This window comes from Lepidochelys kempii, chromosome 2, assembly GCF_965140265.1.
Source record: "Lepidochelys kempii isolate rLepKem1 chromosome 2, rLepKem1.hap2, whole genome shotgun sequence".
NCBI classification, from domain to species: domain Eukaryota; kingdom Metazoa; phylum Chordata; order Testudines; family Cheloniidae; genus Lepidochelys; species Lepidochelys kempii.
The window spans coordinates 178,520,675-178,535,717 of record NC_133257.1 but is presented as its reverse complement, the minus strand read 5'-3'; the positions used below and the strand labels follow the sequence as shown (position 1 = coordinate 178,535,717).

Sequence of the window (15,043 nt, the reverse complement as noted above, 5' to 3'; positions counted from 1 at the left end):
ACGCTTCTCCCTCGGCCCACAGTCCAGCATATGGGGCCAGCGTGTGAGCACGCGCCCCGCCCCTCCACAGCCCCGCCCCTCGTTCCCCTTACCCTGGGTACGCTCCCTTCATCCCAGCTCCTCCCAAACCCCGCCCCCGCCACGCAGAATTAGCTCCTCCCCTTTCGTTCCGAGTCCCCACTCAAGCCCCGCCCCTCCCATAGTCCCGCCCCTCCGTCCCAGCCTATTAGAGAGGCCGCGGCCTCACAGCTTCCCTTATAGTACGAAGTACGGTTGCCCCGCTTCCGCCGGAAGTCCCTGCCTGCGTGGCTCCACCCCTACCCGGAAGCAGGTTCCACCCGGGCCCGGCCGGCCGCCGGAAGCAGCTCTGTGTGGCGGGTGCTGGTCGCAGCCCCTGCGCGGAGCCAGAGTCTCTCCAGAGCTGGGCGGACGCTTCCCCGCCCCCTCAGCCCAGCGCGAAGCCGTTTCTGGGCGCGGCGGCCGGAGGAGGAGGAGTCGGGGGTGGGCGCGAGACTCGCTCAGCAGAGCCGCCGCCACAGCCGGGCAGGTGAGTCCGGGCGGAGGGGCCGGTGGCCGCCCCCCACCCCGCGCGCGCGCACACACACCCCGGAGAGGGGCTCGGTGGCCCCGGGTGACTCGCTCCGGGGCTTCACCCCGCACGGCCCCTCCCCGGAGACTCTGGCTGCGGCGCCTTAGGCGGTTCCTCCCGGTCCCAGCCCGCTTGTGTCAATGGGGCTGGGTGGGTCGGTGCCTCTCGCGGGGCGCGACCTGAAATTCCCGTTCCCTGAAGGTTAAAAGCCTCCCGGCGCCCTGCCCCTCCCGGGGTGGCTTCCCGGCCGGTCCCGTTGCGGCAGTGTCCGACGCTGGGGCTGCCCCTGCCGGGAAGGCTCATTCATTCCCGCCGGCCGTCTCTCATTTGCTGTCCGGAGCTGGGCGCTCCCTGGCCAGCCTTGGCGTGAACGTGCTGGGCCGTCCGCTGCGGGAATGGGTGGGGACCTCGTCCCAGAAACTCCTGCCCTTGATCTTGTTAGTTTGGCGTGTGCGTGTACTCGCATGAAGCTGGAAATGAGTTGCCTGAAATCAGGGGTCTTTGCTGTAACGCTTTAATAGTTCGGGTTTGATTGATTCACTCCGTTTTAAAAATGGCTTTAAGCCAAGCTTGTGTTTGTAGATTAGCCACCTGGGTTACTCAAATTTTATTGTTCTAGTGTTCAAAGAGCGGGCCACACCTCCGCTCGAACAATGGAGAGAGCTATTTTATCCATGTAGGAATGCTTTTTTTTTGTTCTAAGTGTACTTCGGTGTGTGTGTGTCTTCTGATAGCTAGTCTCGCCTTCAAAAACTGACCGAGATCTGTCAGAGCAACTGAATTCTAGGGTGTTGTGTTCATCACCATCTTAAAAAGAAAAGGAGTATTTGTGGCACCTTAGAGACTAACCAATTTATGTGAGCATAAGCTTTTTATGCTCAAATAAATTGGTTAGTCTCTAAGGTGCCACAAGTACTCCTTTTCTTTTTGTGAATACAGACTAACACAGCTGTTACTCTGAAACCTATCACCATCTTAGGCTGCATTTAAGAATGGTTTACTGTAAAAACTTAATGGCCAGTGGTTCTTTTGTGTGGTAGTCCATGTTGTATTAGTCTTAATCTCATTGATCTTTAACTATAATGTTCTGCATATCTAAAACCATAGGAAGGAATACGAAGTATGTATATTGCGTTTCCTAAATTCTTAAAACTTTACATTTCCATTTGCTTGATTAGGCTAATGAATCAGTCTTGTATTTATATATCCTTGCATGTATTTGAGAATTTATTTGCGTATCTTCAGCCAAAAATACTGAGATTTTTATTCTATTTGAATCCCTTCAGAAATCCAATTCCGATAGACTTGTATTCCATGATATACTGGTCAGGCATACGTTTGTCTGTAGTGATCATGTGTGCTAAGTGTTGGAGGTTTGATGTACATTAACCAACTCTGATTCTGAGCACTGCTTCTTTTACTATAATATTCTGGCTTGAATACAAGAATATGCATGTGTAGCAGTATCATTGAAATGTATTGGTAGGAACTGAAGGTCAAAATTCATGTGTTGAGAAATTCTGAGTTGGAACTATCTCAAAATTTCATGTCCTATCTCAGAATTTCTTTTCAGTCAGGAAAATGATTACAGCAGGTGATGCCCTCACAAGAGGGTTGGGTAATATACAGCCCCTCCAACAGTCGTCTTTATACAGTGCTCAACATCAGTAGAAATGTTCACATCTGGCTTTTTGTACAAGCATATCAATCTATCAGCCAAATGTACTGTTAATATTTCTAGCTCTGTTTCCACAGCAACATTTCCCATCTAAGATTTTAAATTGGGCTGTGTGGGGTTAATCAAGGTTGAAATGCAAAGAGGGGTTTATCCAGAACAGTGAATTGTTTAATTTCAGGAGGAAGATGATAGTTGAAAGAAATGCAGATACTAGTTTTTCACAAGGGCTATCATTAGACTAGTAGTTTAAAAGAGAGGTAGATTTCTCTCCCCTTCCCCATTTCATTCACTGAACAGGAGGCACCTCAACAAATTTATATTAAACTTCTGCAAAAGTCTTAGTAGTTGGAATAGAATGAGGAAATATTGAGTGACTCCTGAGGACTTCCTTCTGGAAGTTTAATGTAGATTTTCCTTTATATTTCACTCTTGTGACCCTATGTGTTAAAGGTAACAGTTTCCACCATTTAGATTACTTTAGAAATGTGTATTATCAGTGTTGGGGCTTCTGTTTTCTGTCCCCCATTTTTATAGGGACAAAATAATAATAATGGCTTCCTCCACTCCTAAAAAATAAAACCTGGCAAACTGAGCCTGTGGTAGAGTGAAATAACTGGATTATGGAAGACAGAATAGTGAATTATTCTCTTGTGGACTCATTTGACCTTGCTTTCAGTCAGCTTGGGCTCTGCCTAATTGAGGGAAAGGATGCAGTTTCATGGTGTACTAATGTACGTCTTAAGAATTAGACATGTTTCAACAATGTCCACAAATAACTGATTAGAATGCCCTAGTTAACTATCTCTTTAATAAAAGAACCAATGTTGTTGCGTTGTTTTTCCTTCACAATGGATTGTTTATCATCCACATGTCCAGTTTCACCAACTGAAGCAGTATTGGGGAGAGAACGATAGAAACCACAAACACATCTGGCCATCTCATATGGTGTCACCATGCATAAACTCTCTGGGAACAAGAGGAAAGACCTCTTCATGGGAACATATTTACAAACAGACCCTTCACAAAATGGGGAGAGGGGAGAAAGTAATGCTGGATAAAATCTATTGAGGAAAGGCAAGATAGGAGCAATTGGGTGTTAGAAGAGATTGGAGATGGCTACAGCCCAAATCTTGCTTAAGTATTTGTTCACTACCATAAGAACAGTTTGTTTTTTTAATCTCTCCTTGGTCTTCTGCTAGGTGTACTGCACTCCAACATCCCTGAATATATTCTTTAAAACATGAAAATGCCCCCTCAACTGACTAAAATAACTTACAAGACATGGCGAGCATTACATTTTCATGTATGTGATTGATTTGTCTTTAAACATGTTACATTTTATATCTAACATGTGAGAAATTACTGCTGGTGCAAAGGGCTGTTAGAAACTGAGGCATGGCAAACTAATAAATTGAGGATTAGCATGTTATGCTGTCATGTGTGCTAAAAGTTGCTTTGAGGCCCTTTTTGGAAACTGGCAGCATTCTTTCTCAGCAACCTCCGAATTCTAATGGAGAGGAAGTGATAGGCACAAAAATATATAGGTTTCAATGACAATATATTAACAAGAACAAAGTAAACTTGTATAATATTGTGGCAAATTTTCTAAATGTAAATTGATAGCTTCCCCAAAAATCTCATATCTTCTGGATTATTCTAGCAAAGAAAATAGCTATTTCATGATTACTCTGGTTCTTGGGGGCTTGGTGAAAATCTACTCTTGGCATGTAGGAAAGTCTCATAAGCAAGTGCTATTGGCTGCAGTCTAAATTTTCATTTAAATGTTTAGCCTGGGGAGCAGTGTCTCTCTGGGTCTGCAGACAGCTGGCTCTTATGCCTTTTACCAATGCTTCTGAGATTCCACAAGCCACAAAAGTGAACTGATCAGAGACTCATTTGTTTTCAGTTTCTCAAATCTCTGTGGCAGCAGTGAAACTGACAACAATCAAGTCAGTTTTGTACTGCGGAGTCTTGCGAAAGCTCAGAGTAACAGCAGAAGCAGGTGTTGTGAAGGAAAATCTCAAAAATGAAGTTGGGTGGGAGGGGAAGGGTGGAATGTAAGAAATCAGCATCACCTTTTTGTGGCATAAGATGTAGTAAAGAGGGTTGGTTGCATAGCACTCTGCAAACATTATTTGACTTCCAGTGTTTTTGATCCAACTATTTTATAGTTAACAAAAACACTCTTTATCCAGGTTTTAGAGTGGTAGCTGTTAGTCTGTATCAGCAAAAAAAAACCCCACTTCATCAGATGCAGTGGAAAATACAGTAGAAAGTTCTCAATTCTCCAGTGAAACAACTTCAAAAACAGACTCCAATGCGAAACTGCAGAATTGGAATTAATCTGAAAATTGGGCACCATTAAATTAGGCTTGAATAAAGAGTGGGAGTGGATTGGTCATTACACAAAGTAAAAACTATTTCCCCATGCTAATTTTTTCCCTACTGTTACTCACACCTTCTTGTCAACTGTTTGAAATGAGCCATCGTGATTATCACTACAAAAGATTTTTTTCTCTTGCTGATAATAGCTCACCTTGATGGATTGTGTGTATATATCTACCTACTGTATTTTCAACTGCATGCATCCGATGAAGTGGATTTTAGCCCACGAAAGTTTATGCCCAAATAAATGTTAGTCTCTTAGGTGCCCCAAGTACTCCTTGTTTTTTACTTTCTGATATATATTGGATTAATACCAGTGGAATTCACAGAAGATCTTTCTCCCTGAACAGTCCTAGAAATCGGGTTTCTATTTATCTTTTAAATAAAACTTGTGACAGTAATGGTATTATGAAGGTTGCTGGTAGTGGCCTTATAGGTGTGGTTGCAAATGGAGGGTGTAAAATGGCACATAGGGTTTAAAATGTAGTATAAATACTATTAACAAGATAATCTGTTTTATTCTAAATTGCACGGATGTAGTAGTAACTTGACTGGCAGGTCTACCTATGCTTGGGAGGCTTTGCCAGTATAGCTATACCAGTGTCCTATACTGACAAAGTGCTTATAGTTGCAAATGCAGATTATACCCCAAAAGCTGTGCCTCTACCAATATATTTCATTCTCCAAGAAATGCTGTACTGAGAAAAACAGTCTTGCTGGTATAACTTGGTTTACACTAGGGCACTTTGCTGGCACAACTTTCTGTTGCAAATCACACTTCAGACTGACAAAGCTATGCTAGTAGAAGTTTATAGTGGCCTGAGGTACTATACAAACCAAGGCTGGCAGAATCTGGCCCTTAATCACTTTGCCTGTCATTTGTTTCTCAAGGCTATCAAAATGAGAGCACATTGGAGGTCAGATTTAATAATTTTATTAAGATCTTAAAATAAAAAAACTGTACAGAGTTTAAGAATAGAAGTTTCTGGTTGTCAGGGAATAAGGTACAGATTGTCAAAGGGTGCAAAATTCAGTTTAGGATTGGGTGGTGAAAGGAATACATAATTTGCAATATCCCCGATTGGGGGTAAAAGGTTAACAGGTCAAAGTACAGACATTGAGATATGGGGGGGTATGTTCATATAATGGCTATGTTCAGGTGTGGAGTATGAGTGGATACAATGATGAGCATGAGGATGAAATTGCCCTCGTTTGAGATTTAATGTTCAGTGAGTTTATGGTTCCAGTTGATATGGTCCAATGGAAAAAGTCTCTTGGTCCCTTTCTCATAGTTGATGCACAATGTCATTCCAGCTCACCACCTGGTACTGTCAGTGGCTGGTGATGTGTTCGATGTAGATGTCCCCGGACCATCAGGTGGTGTCCGAGACCATGAGGCGCCGCATGAGCCGTGCGTAGCATCGACTGATCCCACAGGTCCGCAGCACATGCTCGTTGCAGGGGTGCCAAGGCCCAGGGCTCCGATGATCAGGGCATCCATCTGTACCTCGTAGCCCTTCGCTTTCAGGGTGTCGGCCGGGGGGCATATTTTTCCAGCTTATGAGCTCGGGCTTCACGGAAGGCTGGGATCCTGTTCTCAATGGAGACCGTGATGTTGACGAGGATGATCTTTTTCTGGGCCATGTCGGTGACTACCACGTCAGGTTGCAACTGGCTGTCAGTACCAGGGATGGCGCAGTTCAGGGTGACCACCCTGAGGCGCAGTGTGATGGCTTTCACCAGGCGATTCTGGATGGCATTGTGGTGCAGCTGCTAGGCTCTGGAGTGGGGCTTGCAGCTGCACAGGACGTGGGGCAGGGCCTTGTTGGAGTAGCAGCACTTCCTGCAATGCTTGTCTCGGTTTCCGTGGCAGACGGCTCTGTTGAGCGGGACGCAGTTGAGCCGGGCACGGTGGATGAACTGCCAGTCAGCGAAACAGGTGAAGTCACCCCCGGTGAGGAAGTGGTTGCTGGCGTCCCACTTGCTGGTCAGTTCCAAGGCTTTACCCTGGTCCAGTTTACACTTCAGGGTTTCCAGTACAGTGAGTGGATGGCTGCCTTCAGGGTCCTCTCCAGCATGCCCCTGGTGCTCAGTGTGACGATCTGCGGCACCAGGACTCCCAGCTCCTGGTGCTCCTCGCATCACTCCCAGTGGCAGCCGATGCGCTTCCCCAGGCGATGTGTGGCATTGCGAGTGCGGGACCACAGTGAAGCGATGTCACATCTTTCCTGTCCGAATTCTCCATCCAGGGAACCACTCAAGAAGGTGGCGATGTCTTGGTTGGAGGGGGCTCTGCCAATCCACTTCTTTGTCACGTCATGGAGGGCGTTTGCGGCGATGTTCCTTACCATGGCGTCTGGACACGTCAGCAGGCGGAAGGCATGGGTGTTTACTGCACTGTCACACAGGTCGCCCATGTGGGGGACGTTGGCACTGCCATGCCTGTGGGCGATGTAGACCAGCTCTTTGCTGGCTCTCTGGGGAAGGAACAGCCACTTCTTCACCAGCTGCTGGACAATCTTGTCTGCCTTGTTGAGGGGTACCTTTGCCACAGCAGATCCCCTGAGGATGAATGAGATTCAGGGGATCAGGAAGATGTTCAGGGCATTTATCTTCTGCCACGGTGCTAGCAAGGAGGTGTCAATTTTGGCGGCGTCCTGCAAGATCTCCTGGATGGTGTCCTCTGGTGTCTGCCAGACACGGAAACCCGTTGGCTGCCAAGGTGCTGGTATGCCTGCTCCTCTGCCAGCGGGATGACTGGCTCGCCCTAGATCTGGAACCCCGTTGTCTGCACAGAGTCTCTTTTGCTGCCATCAGTGTGGAGAGTTGCACACTTCTTTGCATTGAAACGGAGCCCCATCCAGTTGGCAGCTCGACTGGTGGCATCTAGAATATGTTGGAGGCTCTCTGAGTCATCCGCGGCCAGGACATTCACCCTCTCACCGTGGAGGTAGAAGCCATCTGTGCAATTGAAGATCGCTCACAGCAACGGCTCCATGGTGAGGTTAAAGATGATGGGGCGGGGGAACAGCCCTGCTTAACTCCTCTCCGGATCGGGATCTCGGCAGTCTCCCCTTCGACCGAGCAAATGGTGGTGCTGCATCCCTCGTACACTTCTCAGACCACATGAAGGAAGTTCTCTGGCATCCCAAACTCCTGGAGCGTGGCAAAGATGTGGTGGTGGGGCATGGACCCAAAGGCATTAACTGGGTCAAGCCACGCTATTGCGCACTGCCTCTGCTCCCTTCTGGCCGTTTTGATGGTGGTTTGGAGTATGAAGTTGTGTTCATAGCAGCCCTCGCAGGACATGAAGCCTTTCTGGATGGAGCTGATAGCTCCCCTGCTCACCAACCACTCTGTGATCCTTGACACCAGGCAGCTGGCGTAGAGCTTGTACATCATGGAGCAGAGGGAGATGGGCCTCTAGTTGCTGGGGTCATCCCGCTCTCCCTTCTTGTATGCCAGTACCATCATGGCCTTCTTCCAGGAGCTGGGAGTGTGGCAGAATCGCTTGCACTGATTGAAGAGCATGGCGAGGACCAGGCAGCTGGGATCTTGCTTTTTCGGGAAGCTGTAGGCCGTATTTCCAAGGAGCTGTTTGTTTTTGAGAATCTGGCCATTACTTCCTTGGGTGTACAGTCAGTTTCCAGAACACCTGTTTCCTCGATGCAGGGCAGGGGGCAGAGGCCCTCTGGGCGCTGTGTGTCATTCCAGGCTATGCAGTCGAATACATCCTTGAAGAAGCTGCAGAGACGTTCAGATGGGATCGTGCAGTAGGGTGAGGGCCCATCTAGGATCTCCCTCATGGCCTTGGAGCGGTTCGCCCAATATAGCTTTTGGATCCTTAACACATGTCACATGAAGCTGAAATCCATCTTAAATCTCTTACTTTTCCATTTAGAAGGAGGGGTGGGGACCCAGAGAGAGAAGCTATAAAAGGGTGTGGAACAGAACAAAGGTGGTTCTCAGTCATGAGAGAACCTCTAGTTACCACCTGAGCTGGAACTAAGCCAAGGACTGTACCAGAGGAAAGGATTGGATCCAGACTAGGAAGGTGTCTAGTCTGTGAAAGAAGCTTATTGGACCATCTCTGAGGGTGCAATATACCTGTAAACAGTTTCTTAATGTATTAAGCTTAGACTTGTTTGTGTTTTTGTTTTGCTTGGTAACTTATTTTGTTCTGTCTGTTATGACTTGAAACCACTTAAATTGTACTTTTTTCTTAATAAAATCACTTGTTTATTGAACCCAGAGTAAGTGATTGATACCTGGGGAAGCAAACAGCTGTGCATATCTCTCTATTAGTGTTATGGAGGGCGAACAATTTGAGTTTACCCTGTATAAGCTTTATACAGTGTAAAACCGATTTATTTGGGGTTTGGATCGAATTGGGAGCTGGATGTTGGAGATAACCAAAAACTGCTCAGCAGGTCACTTACAGTCTGCAGCTTTGGGGGCGTGGACCAGACCTGGGTCTGTGTTGCAGCAGGCTAGCATGTCTGGCTCAACAAGGCAAGGTTCTGGAGTCCCAAGCTGGCAGAGAAAATGGGCTCAGATGTAATTTCAGCATGTCAGGTGACAGTCCCAAGGGGGTTTCTGTGACTGAACCTGTCACAGAGATTCGGAAGAAAACTGAAGTGGAGAGTATAAGGCATGTACATGCACTTCTGAAGAGGACTGAGCTCTATGATAAAGTAGGATTTAGAGTTTCTGAAGAACAGTCATGTTGGGCCAAATGGTTTTTTCCTGTTGAAGAAATTTGCCCTCTAAAAGGGGTCATGTTAGTGAGGGCTAGAAAGAGTATTTTCCTAATGAATATTGTGCAGCGTAAGAACAAGAGGAAATGTAAAATATTGATTTATTGAATATGATAGTGACATCTAAATGCTGTGGGGACTTCCACCTTAGAGTGCTATTTCTTGATTGTCCTTTTCCTGTTAAATACTAAAACTCCAGTGTGTATAAATATAAATGGGTGGGGATAAGGAAGTTGTACCAATGCGGATTTTCCTTCCTCTTCAGTTGGCTTGTCTCAGTACTCGTTTTATATTCACTACAGCATAACAGTGGAATAGCTGAATAGACTTGTCTGAAAAAGACTAGATTTTAAAAAGCATTTTAAACTTATTCCAAAACTATTAAACTAGAGGCTTATTCCTTCCTCTTTACTCAAAACACAGTCAGCTGATGTTACAACACAAGTATAGCAAGGTAAGATGCTAGTAACTTTGTGGAAAACAGGTTTTAAAATTCAGTTTTGTTTTTGTTTTTTTCCTAGCAACTTTAGCTTTTATCTTGTAATGGCATCTGCCCAGGTAGATGTTGTCATTGCATTATCTGGGCCTAAGTTTCTAAATTAACTTCATGTTTTGATGGGCAATCTTATTTGGAAACTTGCTGCTAAGTAACCCAGTTTTCATCTTAATGCTAAATGTTAATGTTGTTTAACTATGACAACAGTTTGACTCTGTCCTAGGACCAACACTATCAGTACTCTTCATCCTTATCATAATCAAGGAAAGAGAAAAACATATAACTGTTGGGAGATTTTGTAATATCAAATTGGTTTCTTCCTCGACATGTAAACTTGTATCCGGTTGGTAAAATGCCTTGTAGTACTTGTCCTTTAAATTAAAACCAAAACTTTTAGCAGGCACATCTACAGAAAAATTTAAATCTCATGACCCTTGAATTAGGTGAGAACTACATACATGACAGCATAGTATGGTAACTCGAACAATGAAACTGAGTGAGTGAACTGATTCTTTCCAGGCCTCAAATAAGACTAAACTGTCGTCAGAAAGGGAAGAGACTAAAATTTTTCCCCGATGTTAGTCTAGTCACATGGAAAATTAAGATAATTTGCCCAAGCATGTAAGAACCTTGTAAATACATATGAAGCTTCTGGGATCTACAGCTGCTGAAAATATGCTTTAAAACTTTCTCCTCCACTAACAGCTCTAGAACTGAATCTAACCAAAGATGACAACTGACACTCAAACTCGGACAAGCTCTGACATTTTAAAGGTTTGGTTTTTTGTTTTTTCAACTAAGCTACAAGTGCAAGTTAAATGTTGATTGCAAGAAGTGGCTGAAAAATTGATTTAGTTTTTCAGTTGTATTTTGTCCATCAACTTCCTGTTTGAGGAAATTGATAGCTTTAGCCAAATATCAGAGTTGAGTGTCAGACATGTAAAACCTAGCATTCTTTTGTCTTACTGGAAGTTAATGGAGTGCATTACCAAGTAGAGATAAGTGTCAGGACCCTGTCTCACTCTGTCATCCTAGCAAAAGGAGGCAACACACATGGGAGGAACTTGATTCAATTATAGATTACAAACTGTAAAAAGGTTTGGTTTTAACTATAGAGTTCTTGAGTGCTTGCACAACCACTGCTTCGTGACAGGTTGTAATGATGCTGGTTCTGGCGGGACCCAACTGAGCATGCCAATTCAGGACAAATTGCTTAAAGCAGTGCAGTTACAGCCCAAGGCTAGGGTTTCTATGCACACCAAGGCAAACCAAACCAGCCCAGCCAAACAGAGAAGACTTTGGTTTTACCCCACTGGCTAACCACAAGTCACACAAGCAATTCCCTTAGACACTCCAGTTTCCCAGTATCACCACCAGTGCCACTCGTTATGGGGACAAATGGTTATGAAAACCAATACCCCAGTAAAATAAAAAGGGTTCTCTCGATCCCAAAGGACCAAGTCCCAGACCCAGGTCAATATACAAATCACTGTTGCCAATCCTTTAGAATTTAAAATCTAAAGGTTTATTCATAAAAGGAAAAAGATGGGAGCGAGAATCAGTTAAATGGAATCAATTACATAAGTAATGGTAAAGTTCTTGGTTCAGGCTTGTAGCAGTGACAGAATAAACTGCAGGCTCAAAGTCTCTGGAGTACATCCACAGCTGGGATGGTCATCAGTCCTTTGTTCAATGCTTCAGTGTAGCAAAGTTCCTCCAGAGGTAAAAAGCAGGATTGAAGACCAGATGGAGGAGCTGCAGCAGCTTTTTATATTCTCTTGCCATGTGGTCTTTCTTTGCTTCAAAGACAAGTTGTCCACCACATGGCATGGAAAAACCTCAGAGTTCTGTCCCTAGGCATATCCCTGCATACCTTGCTGAGTCACAAGGCGTGTCTGCCGTCTCAGTGGGTCAGTTGTATAGCTGATGGTCCTTAATGGGCCATCAAGCAGGCTAGGCAGAGCTGACACCAACTTGTCTGGGGTGTCCCCCAGAAGCATAGCGTAAGCTTGAAATACAGACAGTATAGAGCCAATATTCATAACTTCAACTACAAAAATGATACACATGGACAGCATAATCATAATCAGCAAACCATAACCTTGTCTTAAACACCTCATTTGACCCCCTTATATAAGATTTGGTGCCACTACAGGACCTTGGTTGCAACAATGATCTAGACAGTCCCAGATTATGACAATAATGTCACACAGGTGCCTTAAATATTTATAGTAAATGGAACGTTACCTAGTGGATAGACTTATAAATTATCGCAGAGAGCATTGAACCTGGGCATTAATGAGGTACTTGCATATGTCAATTAAGGGAGCATGTTGAAATACATACTTTGCATGACCTTATTTAGTCTTCTCTTCAGGATCACTTTTCAAAGTGAGTGACATGCCTGAAGGTAAAACTGTCCCATCGGTGTAGATTACAGTTTGAGCGTAAACATGATTGCTTCTTGATCTCATCTGTCTGTGGCTGTACAGTAGCATACATGTACTGGTACCTAAGTTGGCTGATCCTTAGTGTTGTCTGTCCTGTGGAGGATCCTATTTGCTTTGTTGCCTCTAAGTATTTGTAGCAAAAGTATTAGATCACTTTAATATACTGTCTTAATATGCTTCAGAAACAGACCAAAAGTTTTTGTGGAGCGAGACAGCACCTAATTTCTGACCTAGTATATGAAAGTAAAGGTACTCATTTATGCTTTTTCTCTGGTCCAAAACTAGGACAAGTTGATAGGTCTTGCATTCAAAACCTGGGGTTGGGGGAGGATACCTTAACAAAAGCACTCAGTTTTTGGAGCTAGCTGTGAGCTCAGGAGCATATTGTGCACAGTTGGCTTCAGTTTGGTGAAGGGAGTTTGAGTGGGAGTTCTGTTGGAGAAAACATTTGTAGAGGCTGGTAGGGGCAGTGGACTGGGAGAGAAGCTGAGCCCTGACTAGGGAGCAGGGCTTCTCTGATTAGGGGTCCTATAAAGGAAGTCAGCCAGTCAGCAGCAGCAGCACCTGCAGCTGCACAGGAGTCAGCAAACAGCTATAAACGGGGGAGTTTGCAAGGGGAGTTTGGGGGAAGACTAGGAGAACCAGGCAGAGGAACAGCTAGGCTAGTGAAGGGAGTGTGTAGTGTTCTTGCAGTGTTTTGGTGCTCGTTGGGGTTTTTTCGGTGTGGGGGGTGGTGGTTTGGTTTGTGTTTCCTGAACTAACAGGATTTAGGTGGGAAGGCTATGACAGATCCAGAGGCAGCAGTGGTAGTGACCCAAGCAGTGGAAGACAATGAAGATGACTGGATGTGGAAGCTGTGGTATGTACATGATCCTGGAGGAGGTACCTGAAGAGCTTTGTCTGCATGAAGTGCCACCAGATAGAGCTGATGGAAGAAAAGATCTGAGGACTGGAGATGCAGGTGGAAATTTTGGTTGAGTAATAGAAGGGGGTTTGAGCAGATGATGGAGCGAAGACATGAGAAGCCTGAAGGGAAAAGCTCAGACTTGCAGATAGAAGCAGGACCAAAAAACTCTGAGGGGAGACTGCTGGGTGAGGGAAATGGACAGTGGAAGCATGTGACTAAGAGAACCAGGCAGAGGAAAAGATGGGCCAGTGAAGGAGAAATAGAGCTCAGGAACAGATTTGCGGAGTTGGAAAATGAAGGGCCACAGCAGGTGGTCACTGAAGGTGGGAGGGCAAGGAAGAAGAGAAGAGCAGCTAGTTCTATAGAAAGGAGAGTCAATGGAAATAACACCAAATATGAGCCCCAGGAGGATACAGGATGGGTTGAAGAGGATTGCAAGAGAATAGGAATCAAGAGGACTTGGAGCCAGAGGGGACAGGGGATAGACCGGAGAATCGCACCATCACCAGGAAAAGGCAGGTCTACATGATTGGGGACTCCTTACTGAGAAGAATAGACAGGCCTGTAACCAGAGCTGATCCAGAGAACAGAAGGGTGTGCTGTCTATCAAGGCTCAGATGATCTTCAGTGGGATTCTGCCTGTTCGTGGAGAAGGACAACAAAGGTGTGACAAGATTATGATGATCAACAGATGGCTCAGGCAGTGGTGCTATAAGGAAGGCTTTGGGATGTATGGCCACTGGGAGGCATTCATGGACAGAGGACAGTTCTCTCGGGATAGACCTTACCTGAGTAGGGAGGGAAATAGACTTCTAGGATGGAGGCTGGCACAACTGATTAAGAGAGCTTTAAACTAGAAATTTGGGGGAGATGGTTGGGAGATGTCCAGGCAATCTCCATGCCAGATTTTAACATTGAGAGGGAAGAAAACAAAGTAAAGGATACAGCCGTGGGTAGGTGAATGGACATGAGGAAGGGTAGTGTAGATACCAGTCTAATAGGTGATACTGGCAGTAGAATGTCTGGGCCTAATCGGGTAAAGAATGTGAGCGAAGCCAAACAGCAAAAATTAAGATGTTTGTATACCAATGCGAGGAGCCTAGGTAACAAAATGGAGGAACTAGACTTCCTGGTGTAGGAAGTGAAATCAGATGATATAGGGATAACAGAAACATGGTGGAATAGTAGTCATGACTGGAGTACAGGTATTGAAGGGTATGTGCTGTTTAGGAAAGACAGAAATAAAGGCAAAGGTGGTGGAGTAGCATTGTATATTGATGAGGTAGACTAAAGAAATAAGAAGTGATGGAATGGATAAGACAGTCTGTCTGGGCAAAAATCACATTGGGGAAGAAAGCTGCTAGAGCCTCCCCTGGAATAGTGCTTGGGGTATGCTATAGACCACCAGGATCTGATTTGGATATGGATAGTATTTGCTTCATTAAAAACATTAATGGGAATTGTGTGATCATGGGAGGCTTTAACTTCCCAGATATAGACTGGACGACAAGTGCTAGTAACAATAGTAGGGCTCAGTTTTTGCTGGATGCAATAGCTCATGGATCCCTTCACCAAGTAGTTGCAGAACCAACAGGAGGGGATGCCATTTTAGATTTCTGGGGAGTAGTGAAGACCTCATAGAAGACCTGGTTGTAGGGGACAGCCTTGACTCAAGTGATCATGATGTAATTCAGTTCAAACTAAATGGAAGGATAAACAAAAACAGATTTGTGACCAGGGTTTTTGATTTCAAAAGGACTAGCTTCAAAAAATGAAGGAAA

At 45.1% G+C, this 15,043-nt stretch overlaps 1 protein-coding gene across 1 annotated transcript in view; it reads left to right on the top strand.

Annotated features, from left to right (window-relative positions):
• Positions 1–322: 322 nt before the first annotated feature.
• The window catches only part of RALA (RAS like proto-oncogene A), a 51,574-nt gene continuing 36,853 nt past the window's right edge, over positions 323–15,043 (top strand). The window contains exon 1 of the mRNA XM_073332848.1: positions 323–547. The gene's annotated coding sequence lies outside the window, so the exon portion shown is untranslated. The remainder of the gene's footprint in view (positions 548–15,043) is intronic.